The 15,978-nt window shown below is 32.1% G+C and overlaps 1 pseudogene across 1 annotated transcript; it reads right to left on the reverse strand.

Annotated features, from left to right (window-relative positions):
* Positions 1-579: 579 nt before the first annotated feature.
* On the reverse strand, positions 580-6,507 carry LOC146923970 (uncharacterized; annotated as a pseudogene). Its single transcript, XR_015009933.1, has 8 exons — positions 6,171-6,507; positions 2,039-2,612; positions 1,764-1,975; positions 1,518-1,681; positions 1,326-1,432; positions 1,174-1,243; positions 963-1,050; positions 580-862 (listed from the first exon to the last, which is right to left on the reverse strand). The product of XR_015009933.1 is annotated as an uncharacterized LOC146923970 (transcript).
* Between the last annotated feature and the right edge of the window lie 9,471 nt (positions 6,508-15,978).

Below are 15,978 nucleotides of genomic sequence, written 5' to 3' on the forward strand. Positions count from 1 at the left end.
AAATTATTCGAAGATTTCAACAATAAAATCATTAATCATTATCAAAATAGAACCCAATAGCTAATGTAGAGACATAAAAGAAAATTACAAGAGCTCAATTTTAGGAAATTCACATAAGCATACAAAAAACCCTTTTTAAGTCGGTTAAAAAGGGCTTTTTAAGTCGGGCGCGCGTCCGACCTAATAGCTCCCGTCATAAGAAGTATTTTCTTTTTAAGTCGGATTTACCAACCGTCTTAAGGCATCATTTTTTAAGACGGTTAAAAATGGCTTTTTAAGTCAGGCACGCGTCTGACCTAATAGCTCCCGTCATAAGAAGTATTTGCTTTTTAAGTCAGATTTAACAACCGTCCTAAGGCATCATATTAACTTCTTAAGTCACCCAATTTTAACCGACTTAAAAAGTTCATTTTATTTTTAGCATTCATGCAGAATATGCTCTATTTGTTTTCCTGTTGTCCACTGCATACATGCAGAATATCTAATGTCACTTGTAGTAATAGAAAGATACATTGAAGAGAAAACCATAACCAAAATCCACATGTACTAATTAAAAAAAACTATAGAACTATATTGTCATACGAAAGAAGATAGTCATTGCACTGACAGAGTATAGTACATGTTAGAACCAAAATGCAAATAGTAAAAAAAAAATCAAAAACAGGACTAACACTAAGCTAAAACCCCAACTGCTAAAAAAAACCAGTATCACACGAAAGCTTACTCCCCACCTACTCCAAAAACCAGTCTCTCACTAAGATGACTCGGCATTTGCTTCAATAAGTTCCAGAATCAAATTTGAACAGCGTTCTTGAACATTTTTTACTTCATCCTTTTGAAAGGGAGTTGAATCCGCAAATAACTGAATAAATTAATGATGACATAATATTAGTTTATCATATAAACATGTAAAAATAAAATTAATTAATTTATAATAGTTGTTAAAGATATCTTATACGTACATGAATCCACAAAACCATCGGATACAATGTTCAACATATGTAGCATGACAAAATATCCGCTCTCATAACAAACTAATTGCCTTGGACTCTGAAATTGAATATGATCAAATGTGACCGTTTAGTCGGTAAAAACTATTCAAAATAGAAGATATTTAATACAGAAACAACACAGAGATGATAGATGAAGCAGTAGCATGTGTAAACAACTTACAATGGGATAAAACCATACTACTTTATTATGCTTTCTCACCCATTGTAGCTTATTATAATCTTCCAAAGCTCTACAATAATTAATACTTAATCGTTAAACTTATATCATTAAACATATCACAGTTCATGTACAAAAAAAAATTGAATACTTACGAATCAACAATGGCTGATATTTTTTTATCTGCCGGCTTCTTTCCTAACGAACATAGAAAGGTCACCTCACACTTCTTGGGATTAATATGAGCAATTGCCAATGAAGACTACAAGCATTAAACAATTAAATTATTTGCAAAATTCAAATCTCTATATTACAAGTGATTGGATATAAAGAGAGAGAAAAATTACTTGTTAAAGTAAGGAGCTAGGTACAAATCCTTTTTATTATGGTCCATCGTGTTTTGAATGTAGGTTTGACACTAACTTGGTCATTTTGACTAAGAGTGTAATATGGATCAAGAAATCCGTACATGCCACTTTTGCCCAATTCAACACAACGACGTTGTAGATACCTAAGATGGTGAAACAAAATTTCATTATAAATAAAATTAAGTAATTGAATGACCATTAAATTTACAAATAAAATATACTTACGTTAGCCACACTTGCAAAATAGTCAAGTGTAATTCCTTTTTACCCAAACACAAGTCCATGATATCTCCCCTTTGTAGCTCAATATCAATCCCACTATGATCAGCCATAAACTTCAAAGCTTGTTCCATGTACATTGCCTTCACTATCAATTTTTGACAAATAAGTTCCGACTCTTTTGGTGGAACATCAACTTTCATAGGTATATAACCATCCTAAACCATTATGATAAAACCTTACACAAGTCTAAACACTATCAAGTGTAAATAGTGATAGACATAAATATAATAAATACCTTATTAGCAATAACTTGCAAAAGTGTTGACGGCCTCAGCAATTGTTGTCACCTCATTAGTGGACACAGGTACTTGAGTCGTTGCATCTATCACCTTGGTAACAGCCACTCTAACCATATCATTAGTTAGCACCGGATTGTGTATGGTGGGCCCTACGTTGTACACATAAGCGTGTGCCACCACATTACTGCTTCCATCAATATACAATTCACACTCTTCTGGGATATTCTCTTCATCATCTGGCGTCTGCGGAACAATAGAGCAACTACCCTTTGTGCTAACATGTTGAGTGGTATTAGAAGAATAAATTGGGAAATTTTGATTTTGTTGAGTTAAGAGACTGCAGCACGTCTTGTGTAATCTTCTTAGTCAAGGCTGCTAGTTGGGCATCACTGGTAACAGATGGGGTAGAATGAGATTTTGATCCAAAGTATTCTCGAATACCCACGCCTCGACCAGCAGCACGAACATGACCAGGGTGTTCAGGTTGCCCAAGGGATTTCACCAAGATGTCCTCACGTCCATTTCGCACAAATTCGTCTGACACTAGAGAATCCTACAACATCAAATTTATCATCCAATTTAATATGCATAATTGTCCTGCAACCTATGTTCAGTCAATTTTTTCTCAAGGCAAGGTGACCCATACCATGCAAACACAGTTTGCCATTCTATTATTTGATGTTTTCTCAATCAGAAGGCATTCTATTATTCGATGTTTTCTCAATCAGAAAATTCAATTCAAAGCTATATGGATTAGTGAACCGTTTTAATACACAAAAGACTGAAATGAAACTATACATAATAATGACAATGGCAAAATACAATTACGTATATATCTATAATAACCAATTCATAACACGAAAATTGCAGCTCACATGTTTCAGGGTCGAATACAAATCCACATGTTCCCCTGTATATTGGCTGATCAGAAAAGTAGATGATAAGAAAATTGCATATAAGCAAATACTAGTGCTCATACACAGGTTGCACTGAACCTGCCATCTCCAACTAGTTTATTATTTAAATGTAAAGTATATCTCTCCCTAGCCCCAACCTTTCATTATAGAGCTTTTATACAACAAATTTTAATGAAAGCAACACAGTCACAGTTTATTTGATATAACATTGTCTCACTACAACAAGGATTTAACAAAGCTTATATAAGTAGTAGTTAAAACAAGAGACGAACATATTAAGCCAAGAAAAAAATTTGTGCTGACAGTATAGCAGACATAAAGCAATTTCTAGTTGCAACAACAAAGATAGTAGACAAGGTTACTAATTAGATGCTCAGAACAATATCAGTACAGAAAACTATATTTATTGTTAACACCTAAAAGCCAAAGCTAAGTTAAAGACAAAATCATCATTAATATTCCAGCCTTAGCTTAGCCCAAAACGCCGAAAGTAGACACTGAAACTAAATTGCAAAGGCAAAACCAGAACAGGCAGGGGCGGAGCCAGGTTTTATACATTGGGGGGACCAAGTCGTAATAGGTATACTTTAGCAAAGAAACACTAAATCTTCCAATGCATTATATATATAAGAAATTTAAGTTACATCCAAAGTTAATTAGGTCTTTACCATAAAAGATAGAATTGAGGGCTCCAACTTACATAATGGACTTTTTTTTAGAAGTAGAAAGATTTTTTTACTATAAAAGACAAAGGCCCAACATAAAAAAGACACAAATGTTAATAATGAGGGGACCATATTCATAACCATGTGTAAATAGTAATATATAATCAGGGGCGAATGGTTGTTTAGTGATGGGGTAGCATTGGCTACCCCAAAAGAAAAAAAAAACTTGAGTAATTAACCTAGTTTAATATATAGTTACCCCATTAATATATTATTTGGCTACTCCAAACAATTTTGTTAGTTTAAAGAGAGATGATATTAAAATAATGTTGATAATCTATTTAGTTTAGTGTCTATTATGGATAAATTTGACTTCTTAAAACTCTATATAACTTAACTTTTATAAATAACTATTGTTAGCTTTTATTTTCTTTGTTTTTTTTTTTATGCAAGCTTTTATTTTTTTGTTGCTGTTTCATTAAATATAAGTAAAAATTACTGTGAATTTATTTTACTTATTGATTAAGTTTAATATATTAGTTTTTAAAATTTATTTTATTTTTTCTTTATGTTTGACCCCCTCGCAAAAAAATTGAAAAATTGGGGGGGACCACAGCCACCCATGGTCCCTCCGCCCCTGAGAACAGGCAGCTATGCCAAAGAAATGTGAGCCACTAGGTATACAAGAGTATCTATATCTTAAGGAGTTGAGTATTTTTAATGAGTTTGAACGTGAAGTAGTAATGAAGGAAGCGTAATGTATAGAACTTTTTGAGGTATAAAAAATGAAATTGAAATTAAGATTAACATGGTTAAAATAAGTTAACTTCCCAAGCAAGATTTATCATGCATGGCAGTTGCGTGTCCCATTGCAATAAAAATACATGTTTGAATGTTTCATAGAAATGGAATGGTTTGGGGCAGGTGGGAGAGAACAGGAAGAAAGCATTATAGCAGTTGCTTTTATTAGAAAGAAGAAAGTATTATAGCCATTGCTTTTGTTAGAAATGTATTCAAGAGACACATCATTATACTAATGAAATAAATATTTCTCTTTTAACCATTAGATTCATGAAAATAAATAATTGTCCCGTGTATGCTTTATGTAGTCAATTATACCTTTTATTTTTTTTGACAGTAGTCAATTATACCTAAATAAACATATTATTAATGAAATAGTCATTATGATCTATTTAAGAAACATACTACTAATGAAATACATGGTTTTCTTTAAACTAATTGATTTTTAAAGTCCATTATAAATCTGAGTGTAGTTTGATCCCATACATGTAGTTTGTCTACAATTTCATCAATTTCATGAGATCTTATAATGGTTTAGTCTATGTGGTGCTACTTTGCATTATTACTAAATAATTGTATCTATTTCTCAATAGAACTCTTATATCAAATGCAGGTCAACATAACAGAAAATTCATATAATGTCAAATAATATATAACAGAAAAATCATTTGTTCTCTTTAAAAAAATTACCGCAAATCATTACAAGGCAGAAATATAACAAGTGATATTAAGAAACTCGAATCTCCAAAAAGATCATGAGCTCAATTTTCTACAACCATCTATACCAAACAATAAAATTACATCATGAGACCACAAAACGAAACTTAGTCGAAGAGCAAATTATCAGCCGCAACTATCACATACACTTAGTCTACAAATACAAAACAAAAGAACTAGCAAGTATTAAGAAATATTCTGCTATACGGTTAAAAAATGTAAAAGAAAAGGAAAGATATATAAAACAATATTGTCATCATTGTTATTGGTCACAAATCTTTATATACTTGTGTATTCTGTGTTGGCATATCAATACTTTGTTAGTTAACTACTCGTTCAACTCATGGTATAGTCTGAGAAGTACTTTATTCTTTGTGGATTACCAAATTACTAATTAGCGAATTCCAAATGAATACCAATTATAATAATACCCATGAGGACTCCTTTGTACTCATTTGGAAACTTATAATTCTTAAACAGAGCTCTCTCATGTTGCTGGTGTAACTAATGGTTCCCTTTAGACTGAATTTCTTGTTTGTATAACAAACTCCATAGAGAATTGCTTGTTTGCTTGTTATACTTGTTGGGTCCTAGTATATGTGATTGTTATAGTGACGGGTGTTATGAGTTATGACTAATTTGTAAGGCCTTTAGAGGCTTCAAGGTGTTTTTCTCCACTAGTTAATATTAAGAAAGATTCTGCTACACGGTAAAAGCATAATATACAGAGTGATTCTTCTTCTCCAGTCAAAATCCAAAATTGAAAATCAAAATTAATAATATGAACCTAATCAATTTCATGAGCTAACACTAAATATTTTTCAAATCAAACACATACAGTCATGGTTATTGCCCAGAAAGTTTTCACTGTTCTTAATCCCAAATTTTCGTAGAAATCAAAACCATCAAGCTCTAGAATTATCAATTTCATCAAAACAATTCAAAGACATGACAATTTCAGTTAACCCTAATTCCCAAATCATAGAAGAAATTATGAAAGAATAAAAATACCTTTGGGGGTAGAGTGAATGACGAAGAGGGTGAGTGACGGAGGTTCCGGCAGCGATGGCTTTCTTCCATTCCATCAGCGATGGCTTTAATCCGGCGTGCGCGACGGAGGTTCCTGAGAGAGTGAATGAGCGAGTGGCGAGGAAGGTTCATCGAGTGAGTGACGGAGGTTCCGGCGTGCCTGACGAAGTGAGTGAGCTTTTGTATGATTGTGAGTGACGAAGGTTAGATTGAATGAGAGAGCTTGTGACGAAGGTTCGATTGTGAGGGAGCTTGTGTGGGATTGTAGGATTTTGCGTGATGGAGGTTCAATTGAAATTGAGAAAGTGAGAAAGGAAGCTTTGTCTGGTTCGATTGAAATTGAGAAAGAGAGAGAAAGTGAAAACCTTGTGTGATATATAACTATAAATTTAATTAATAAATTTAATTTATTTAATTAATAATTTAATAATTAATAAATAAAAGAGGGAAATTGATTCACAAAGAAAATAATGGAAAGTTTTTATCTTGACAAAAAAATAAGGGAAATTTTTTTAGGTTGGGTGGTCAGCAGACTAACTTAAGTAAATTAATTATAAATAATTTTGTTTTATTATTCTATCAACCTTAAGTCGGGTTAACTTATAACTGACTTAAGAAAGTTTAAAATAATTACAAGATTGCCACCGCATCACTTCTTAAGACGGGTGGCAGAGCGAACCGACTTAAGCACGAATCTATAAAGTATTTTTTGTACTAGTGGCACTATTTTTACCAACATATTCAATACAATACTCTCGCAATTTCAACACACAAAAACAACATTTGTGAGGTTTAAAAGTTTGAGTGTGTACCTAATCCCTTGTGGATGATTTCAAGGGAGTAATAGTTTAAAACTTACAACGAAGTCGATCACACCATACTCTTTTAGTTTCATTGGCAACCAAGCGGAAGAATGCACTCCGTGAACTTCAACCGAATAGACTAATAGAACGATTATTTCATTCCATAATTGAGCACATCAGATTACAATTGATAATGATCAAAATCGTAATAATAAAACTTATGTTAAGAGAATATTGGTATTTCAAAATCAAGACATGCCACAACCACTACTCCCCTTCACAACAGTGTAAATAGATGTATATCAATTTAACATCATCGTATTAAAGTAGGCTTTAGTTTTACATGCTATATTACGGCACAGGAGAAATACTCAAACAATTACAGGAACATCAAGCATATGTATACAACAATTACTAGCCTTGATCAATTATATGAAGGAGAATAAAATACTTCAATTACGTAAGGGCACTTTCATTTCTCAAAAATTCATTTTCATAAAATTAATTCAATTGACAAATTTAAAACAAAATTAATAATTCTATATCAAATAAATACTCTTAAGATTGTAGGAAAAATTAGACATAGAATTATTATAAGGTAATAAACAACAAGAAATATTAGCATTAAATTAATAGAACTCTAAATACAATGGAATAGAGAATAAGTAAGTAAACTTATCGATTATTGACCGAGGCGTGCACGAAGCACCGGGAGTATTTTGCCACCCCGGATAGATTATCCGATGCAGTAGATCTCATAGCTAATACCCTCCAGGATACACCGCACGTGAATTAGCAAGGTCTCAGGAACTTAGAATATATTTGTTATTAGTTATTAGAGACCAAAATTGAAAAGAAGAGAAGAAAGTGAGAAAACAAGAGAGATTGAAGTAGCCAGCCTTTTGTCACATACATATTCTCTCAAAACCTTGTTCATCTCTCTCACCCTATCCCCCTTTATGACTTGTATATTAAACCAAATTAATATGAGTTGAATAAGCATAGGAATGTAACGTAAATAAAACGTGCAAGCACAAGTATAGGAATGTAACCGCAAGCTATTACTTTTTCAATCTGACCAAGTCAAAAAAGTTTTTTTTTTTGGTTACAACCAAGTCAAAAAAGTTAATTAAATATAGTAATTATATTTTAAATAAATAATAATTAACTTTAAAATAAATTATAAACTAAAATATCCAACATCGTTGTCGTCTTTGGATCGGTTGCTTTCATGTTTCCAACCACCGCAAATGTTCAAAATGATAATGTGAATCTTAGAAAGAAATTTCTACAAATGGTTCCTAATGACACAAAGGAGACTTGAAGATGACGACCAAAGTTGATTGAATGGGCCGGAGCACAACATTCCTACTTAGTGTAAAATGTTGTACCTGCAAGGACTCCAATGCTAAAGCTAATATGAGGTTCTAGGAGAGCATAAAGGTTTTACATGATTTATGAATGTAAACTTCAACAATAGTTAGAGACCTTTTTATAGTTGACATGTAAGACACACTGAGTTCCTAGATAGTTATTTCATTTATTCTAATTCGTCGTGATTCACAAATCATAGTCTAACTGTAATTAGAGAATCGTGATTTGATCATGGTAACTGATTCAATGTTTTGTTCATCATAGTGTTTCCTAGACAATTGGATCTTGGATCCAAATCATAGATTGGACTTTGGCCCAATCCAAAACACCATATATGATAAACATGTTTTTGAATAAGAGGAAAAAAAAAATATTTTTCCACCAAACTTCTCACACGCCCTCCAGTTCGACCATTTTACCCTCGTCGAATTATGAATCTGACATGTATTTGATGGTTTTCGGATTATAAAATCCAAAATGTGTTTAATCAATTTTTTCATTACAATGACATTAATTATTAAAATGGCATAAATTCAAATGAAAAAATTTAAAGAGACTTAATATAAATTTGCAAGAACTCAACATATTTTTAGTATTTAAAGAATGCATAATACATTTACACTAATATAACTCTTTATAACAAAAGATTAGACACCTAACGTTAAATCTGTGGTGCAATAAGATGGAGGGAGAAAATGGAAAAGGTTAGTCATCTGCACCCTCCAGAGAATATGGGATGGAAATACAAAATGCATGGGTAGGAGAAGGAGATTGTGATGAACAATCTCTGATCCAGATAGGGGGTGCAAGTTTGCAGAGTGGAACAACACTCTTTGATCATTCATATTATCCCCTCAAGATGACAAAAACTTTGTATAAAAGTCCAATGGTAGAACATTGAGATCATCAACAACTCAAAAGAAATGTAAGAAAGAAAAGAGAATATGGGTTGGAATGAAAAATTGAGAAGAACAAGGGGTTATTTATAGGGAAAATGTAAACATTGACACAATCAATGGAAGGTTAAAAATGCAGTAAACAGTGGTGACCATTCAAAAACACAAGTTAAACGACGTTGAAACTTAACAACCTCAAAAGAAAGCAATCATCTCAAGGTAAAGGTATCAGAAGAGATACATCTACAATGGTTGAAATGACCAAAAAAAAAGTAACAAGTAAAAACCTATAAGAAAAGCTACATCTTTAAGATCTGTAGCTAATAAGTCAAAAGAAATAAAAGTAGGATGTGCCTCAAAGATCCTAATACTGTCATTTATAGACCCTAAACTATCCGCAACTCGTTTGGCCTAAGAAAAACTATGAATAACAGAGTACATAGAAAATCGACGAAGAAGATCTATGATTTGCTCCACTAAGATAAAACACGAATGAAGAAATTACACCCATTAGTATTCGAAGAAACAATTGTTAACGAATTAGACTCAATCTCTAAATACATAGAAAATCGACGAAGAAGATCTATGATTTGCTCCACTAAGATAAAACATGAATGAAGAAATTACACCCATTAGTATTCGAAGAAACAATTGTATTCGAAAAAACAATTGTTAACGAATTAGACTCAATGTCTAAATTTATCACAAACTATATATATAGGGTGTATCAAGTAAAATGAGCTTTTATTATGAGAGATCCCCCCATATAGTTCCAATTTTATTATGAGAGATGTGAGTATTAGATAGTGTACAAGTTTAGAAAGAGCACATGATTTTTATTCTTCTACGTGCCCCTTCTACTTCTTGGTTCTGTCGGGCAACACTTTATGTCTTCCCTAAACTTTCTCACTTGAATTCTTCCGTGTACTTTCTCTTTCGACAAGTTGGGCTAATCAACAAAAAAAAACTAATATCTTAAAAAATTATTGTTAAAATTTAAATATCTCAATCTATATTAATTAAAAAATTCCTTGTTTATTCAACTCAAGATCTGGCTATAAAAAAATTGAGGAAACAGAAAGCCATGTAAGTCGGTCTAATAAGAGGAGCGTAAGTGAAGAAAAAGTTCTAAATCAAAAAGGAACAAGGGTTAATTATTAGCTACAACTGCTTATATTTTATTTTTTTAGCAAAGTATGGAGAGCTTCTTCTCCAATTTTTCACAATTATTTTTACTTATTCACTATTACTTTTAGTTCTTCTCGATAGAGTTGCACGGAAATCTATCGCCAATGAATAGGGGAAGAATGATAATCAGCGAAAAGGTTAGAACAACAACAAGAAGAAGGAGTGGTATATTAAAAAAAGGGAGCACATTTCAATCTTAACCGTCCATTAAAATCCAATGGTCAATATATATATATATATATATATATATATATATATAGGGGTTTGCTAGAATAGACCCAATCATTTTTATGAAGGTCTATTTTAGCAAGATGCACCTTTTACTCTAGACAAAAATTACCCTTATGTTGTTTATGTAATAGGACAAATCTGAAGGATAAAATGGTAAATTGATGTTTTAGCATTTATTTTTATTTCAGAATTTGTGCTTTTGGGTCCCACTTCTCTTCTCTCTTACGTTTCTTCTCAATTCAACCTGCAACAATTCCTCTCTTCTTCTGCAAAAATTTCAACCTGCAACAATTATCGGAATCGTTCACGGTGACCTTCTCTCTTCTTCTGCAAAAAAATCTGCAAATCGAAACATGTGACCCAATGAAAACCCAAAATGAAAAACCCATTCAAAACTCATTTCTTAGCTGCTGGGATTAATAAGCTTCATTGGAGTTTAATTTTTCATGGGTCTCTCCAGATCATCGTCGATCTTGTTCTGTTTTTATCATTTTTGTTATTAGTTTCCTGTTTATTCTTTTCTTATGAACTTCTTTCATCTTGTTTTTATTTAAATCAGGAAAATGAGTTCTATTTTTTACTATTTCAAAAATATGAGATTGTTTTTTTCATATGGCTGAAAGGATAAGTTCCTCAATCGATTGGGAAACTGAAATTAGTTGCATATAGTCTACAGGAGAGAAGGAATCAAAAAATGAACCTATGGAAGATTAATTGGCGATGTAAGATTAAATGTAGAAAAATCCATTTTTTGTTTTTGTTTAGGAAAAGAAAAAGAGACATAGTTGCAGGTAATATTGAAAGGAGAAGAAAAGGAAAAGAATGGATTTTTTTTACTACAAGAAGAAGGAGAGGGGAGAAGAACAAAAGCAATAATGACACATTAAAATGACAATTTTATCCTTGAATTTTGATTTGTTCAAAAAGAAAAAATTGAACAAAAGCAATAATGACACATTAAAATGACAATTTTATCCTTGAATTTTGATTTGTTCAAAAAGCAAAAATTGGATATTTTGGTATAATAGACCCACCTCTCGTTCAACTACTGCTTCATTGACTTTATTGATTTACAAGAAGAAGGAGAGGGGAGAAGAACAAAAGCAATAATGACACATTAAAATGACAATTTTATCCTTGAATTTTGATTTGTTCAAAAAGCAAAAATTGAACAAAAGCAATAATGACACATTAAAATGACAATTTTATCCTTGAATTTTGATTTGTTCAAAAAGCAAAAATTGGATATTTTGGTATAATAGACCCACCTCTCGTTCAACTACTGCTTCATTGACTTTATTGATTTTCTCCTTTACAATTCTTCTTCTAATTCCTTCAAATCAAGTGCAATTTGTGTAGTAAAAAAAATCCATTCTTTTCCTTTTCTTCTCCTTTCAATATTACCTGCAACTATGTCTCTTTTTCTTTTCCTAAACAAAAACAAAAAATGGATTTTTCTACATTTAATCTTACATCGCCAATTAATCTTCCATAGGTTCATTTTTTGATTCCTTCTCTCCTGTAGACTATATGCAACTAATTTCAGTTTCCCAATCGATTGAGGAACTTATCCTTTCAGCCATATGAAAAAAACAATCTCATATTTTTGAAATAAAAAATAGAACTCATTTTCCTGATTTAAATAAAAACAAGATGAAAGAAGTTCATAAGAAAAGAATAAACAGGAAACTAATAACAAAAATGATAAAAACAGAACAAGATCAACGATGATCTGGAGAGACCCACGAGAAATTAAACTCCAATGAAGCTTATTAATCCCAGCAGCTAAGAAATGAGTTTTGAATGGGTTTTTCATTTTGGGTTTTCATTGGGTCACATGTTTCGATTTGCAGATTTTTTTGCAGAAGAAGAGAGAAGGTCACCGTGAACGATTCCAATAATTGTTGCAGGTTGAATTTTTTGCAGAAGAAGAGAGGAATTGTTGCAGGTTGAATTGAGAAGAAACGTAAGAGAGAAGAGAAGTGGGACCCAAAAGCACAAATTCTGAAATAAAAATAAATGCTAAAACATCAATTTACCATTTTATCCTTCAGATTTGTCCTATTACATAAACAACATAAGGGTAATTTTTGTCTAGAGTAAAAGGTGCATCTTGCTAAAATAGACCTTCATAAAAATGATTGGGTCTATTCTAGCAAACCCCATATATATATATATATATATATATATATATATATATATATATATATATATATATATATATATTCAAACACAAAGATGTCCAATAAAAGGCAAAAAAACATTGAGAATAAGAAAATATAATATCTTAACCAGTCTTATTAATGAAATTATTACATATCAGATAGAATTTTCTAAATTATGAATGATTGGTTTTAAAACAACAAAAACGCTGCAAAGTATATTAGAGCTTCAAATCAGCAGGCGGAGAGTCGCGGCAACATGGGGGTTTGTCACATGTTCTCGGTTGGCATACAGTAGGAATTGGACAACAGAGTGATAAATATTTCCAACGTTGGCATTGAACATGATTCTCATTTTGATTATAAATAAGTATGCATTTCTTTACTATACCAATTTATTTTTTTAATATATAAATAATTTATATGTCCTTTACACATTACTAACATTTAAATACTTCCAACGTTGGCATTGAACATGATTCTCATTTTGATTATAAATAAGTATGCATTTCTTTACTATACCACTCACAATAAGATATCCAGTTTTTTTAACTTTTCAAATCAAGTTTAGTTATAATGGAAGCTCTACTGAAACTGTTTTGGAAGTTTGTGGTGTTACTTATTGTTATTGGAGGTGCTATGGTAGGGAATGTGCAAGGTCTTTTACCACTCTGTTGTCCAATTCCTACTGTATGTATCCCCAGAATATGTGACAAACCCCCATGTTGCCGCCCCTCCCCCCCACCTGCTGATTTGAAGCCCTAAAACTTTGCAGCTTTTATGTTATTTTAAAACCAATCATTTATAATTTAAAAGAGTCTATCTGATATGTAATAATTTCATTAATAAGATTGGTTAAGATATTATACTTTCTTATTCTCTATTAGTTTTGCCTTCTATTTGAAATTTTTGTGTTTGAATATATATATATATGAGGCATATCAAGTGAGAATATGTATTTTATGTGAGAATGGTAGGAATGAATAGGAGCCATCAGATTAAAAATAGATGGAAAAGATTAAAATACTCTTATTAAATAACAGATGTACCCACACCCACTATATCCATCAGTTTTGTTTCGCGCACGTTTCATCTTCTCCAATTTGTTTCGCACCCAAAATCCATCTTATCCGATCCATAATCATAATCTTTCTCAAATTTCTTCGTAATCCGTGTAATCTTCGTAATCCGTGTTTTAACAATTAGTGGAGAAAATCAAATTTCTTCTTTGTCGATTTTCTACTTACCCTACCATTCATGGTCATCGTGAGACCAACCGGATTGCTAATACTTTTACCAAATTTGGTTTGTCTACTAATGATTGTATTAGGGTCTTTGAGACACCTCCTACTTTTATTTCTCTATGTTTAGTTGCAGATCTTAGAGATGTAGCTTTTCCCATAGGTTTTTAGTTTTTACTTTTTTTTTTGTTTGCAGCTTGCCACATTATTTCAACCATAAATAAAAGTAGGCTTAATTGGTCTTTTGATCCCTTAATTAGTTTCCAGTTTTTATTTTGATCTCATAACTTGTAAAATCAAAGTTTTGGATTTTCTGGATTTAAAGATAAATATATGAAGATTGTGATGAAGATGAAGATGGAGAAGAAGAGAGAAGAAGAGGGAAGAAGATGAAGAAATGTAAGAAAAAAAATTAGATGTTGGTGATGCACACTAAGATATAATAAACTTGCATTATCCAACGTCTTCCTTTTAAAACAAAAGATCAAATGGTTAAGGTTAAAAAAATTAATAGGATTTATGGTAGACCACTCTTAAGGTTGGTCCACCATAAACATTTGTGATTAAAGTTAACGGTCAACGAAATGAAATGACACTCCTCCATCAATTACAACGGTCCCATCCGACTAACACTATTGAATGAAATGAATTCGATCGTTGCATATAACTTACATATTTGATATGGGTGGACAAGAAACCGTAACCCATCCAAAACTGAGCAGACCAACCCGAAAAGTAAAATTTGGTTGGGTTTCTTCGGGTAAAACGGACCACGGGTCCTTTTTTACAGGTTCAAACGAGTAGTGTCGGGTGGGTCCGAATGGTTAATCTAGACCCGGCGGTACCCAAACTCACGTATCTAGACCCAGCGGTACCCAAACTCACGTGACAGCCGTAGTGACTAGTGTGCAGACCTTGGGAATCTTGGTCCATCTAAATTTTCTGATTTCAATTCATAGTTTGATGTTCGGAAGCCCCTAATATGGACCTTAATTTAGGGGACCATTGGTGGACCATATTGATTAACCTCCTATAGCCTGTCAACCTTTTTTGTTTGTTTGTGATTTTTTTGGGTTTCCTACATTGGGTATTTCGGGTTTAATTGTGCAACATAATCACTTCTCCTTCCCCCTTTTTTCTAGCAATTTGTGGTTTCATCCACTTGCCTGATGTTCTGTCACCAATTTCATCATACTGAACATTCTTAACGTTTTCAAACAATCAAGCTTTTTTGTTGCTTTAATTTTTATGATTAGTTCAATCATTGGTTAGATAGTCAGATGACAAAACCAGAACAAAAACATGTTTGTCAATTGGCCAAAATTATGAAAAGAAGAAAGAAAAAAAAAAGGAATTTGATTTGGGGTTTTTGTGACTGTAATTGAAATTTTGAAGTTTTGGGTGAATGGAAAGAGTTAAAGACAAAATTGTTTTAGTTGATGATGAAAATTTCCAACATAATCTCAGTGATCTCATACGAACAAATAAAAATCAAAATATAAATAGTGACAATCACACACACGGTTAATTACATAAGGGAGGAGACAGATGGAGATGATAAGTCAATCTCATAGATGGTGAAGAACAGGGAGGGACCCACGGGATTGGAAGAAACGGAGTGATGTTTTGAAGGTTAGAAGCACCCACAAAGTGGGTTTTAAACATTGAGATTGAAACATGAATAGAGAATAGAGATGAAATAAGTTACAAATAGATTTTGTGTTAAATGTGTTTGAAAATTAATAGAAACCTGAATGTTCTTTTTTTAAAGGAGAGACGGGAATGTTAACAACTTAAAACTCAATGGTTCACCAAAATATAAAAATGATTGACAGCTATAGCAGGTAAACTTATGTGGTCCACCAATGGTCCTTTTAAAACAAGGTCCATATTAG

Source organism: Medicago sativa, chromosome 5, assembly GCF_051527215.1.
Source record: "Medicago sativa cultivar Bolivia chromosome 5, Bolivia_mono, whole genome shotgun sequence".
Lineage (NCBI taxonomy): Eukaryota > Viridiplantae > Streptophyta > Magnoliopsida > Fabales > Fabaceae > Medicago > Medicago sativa.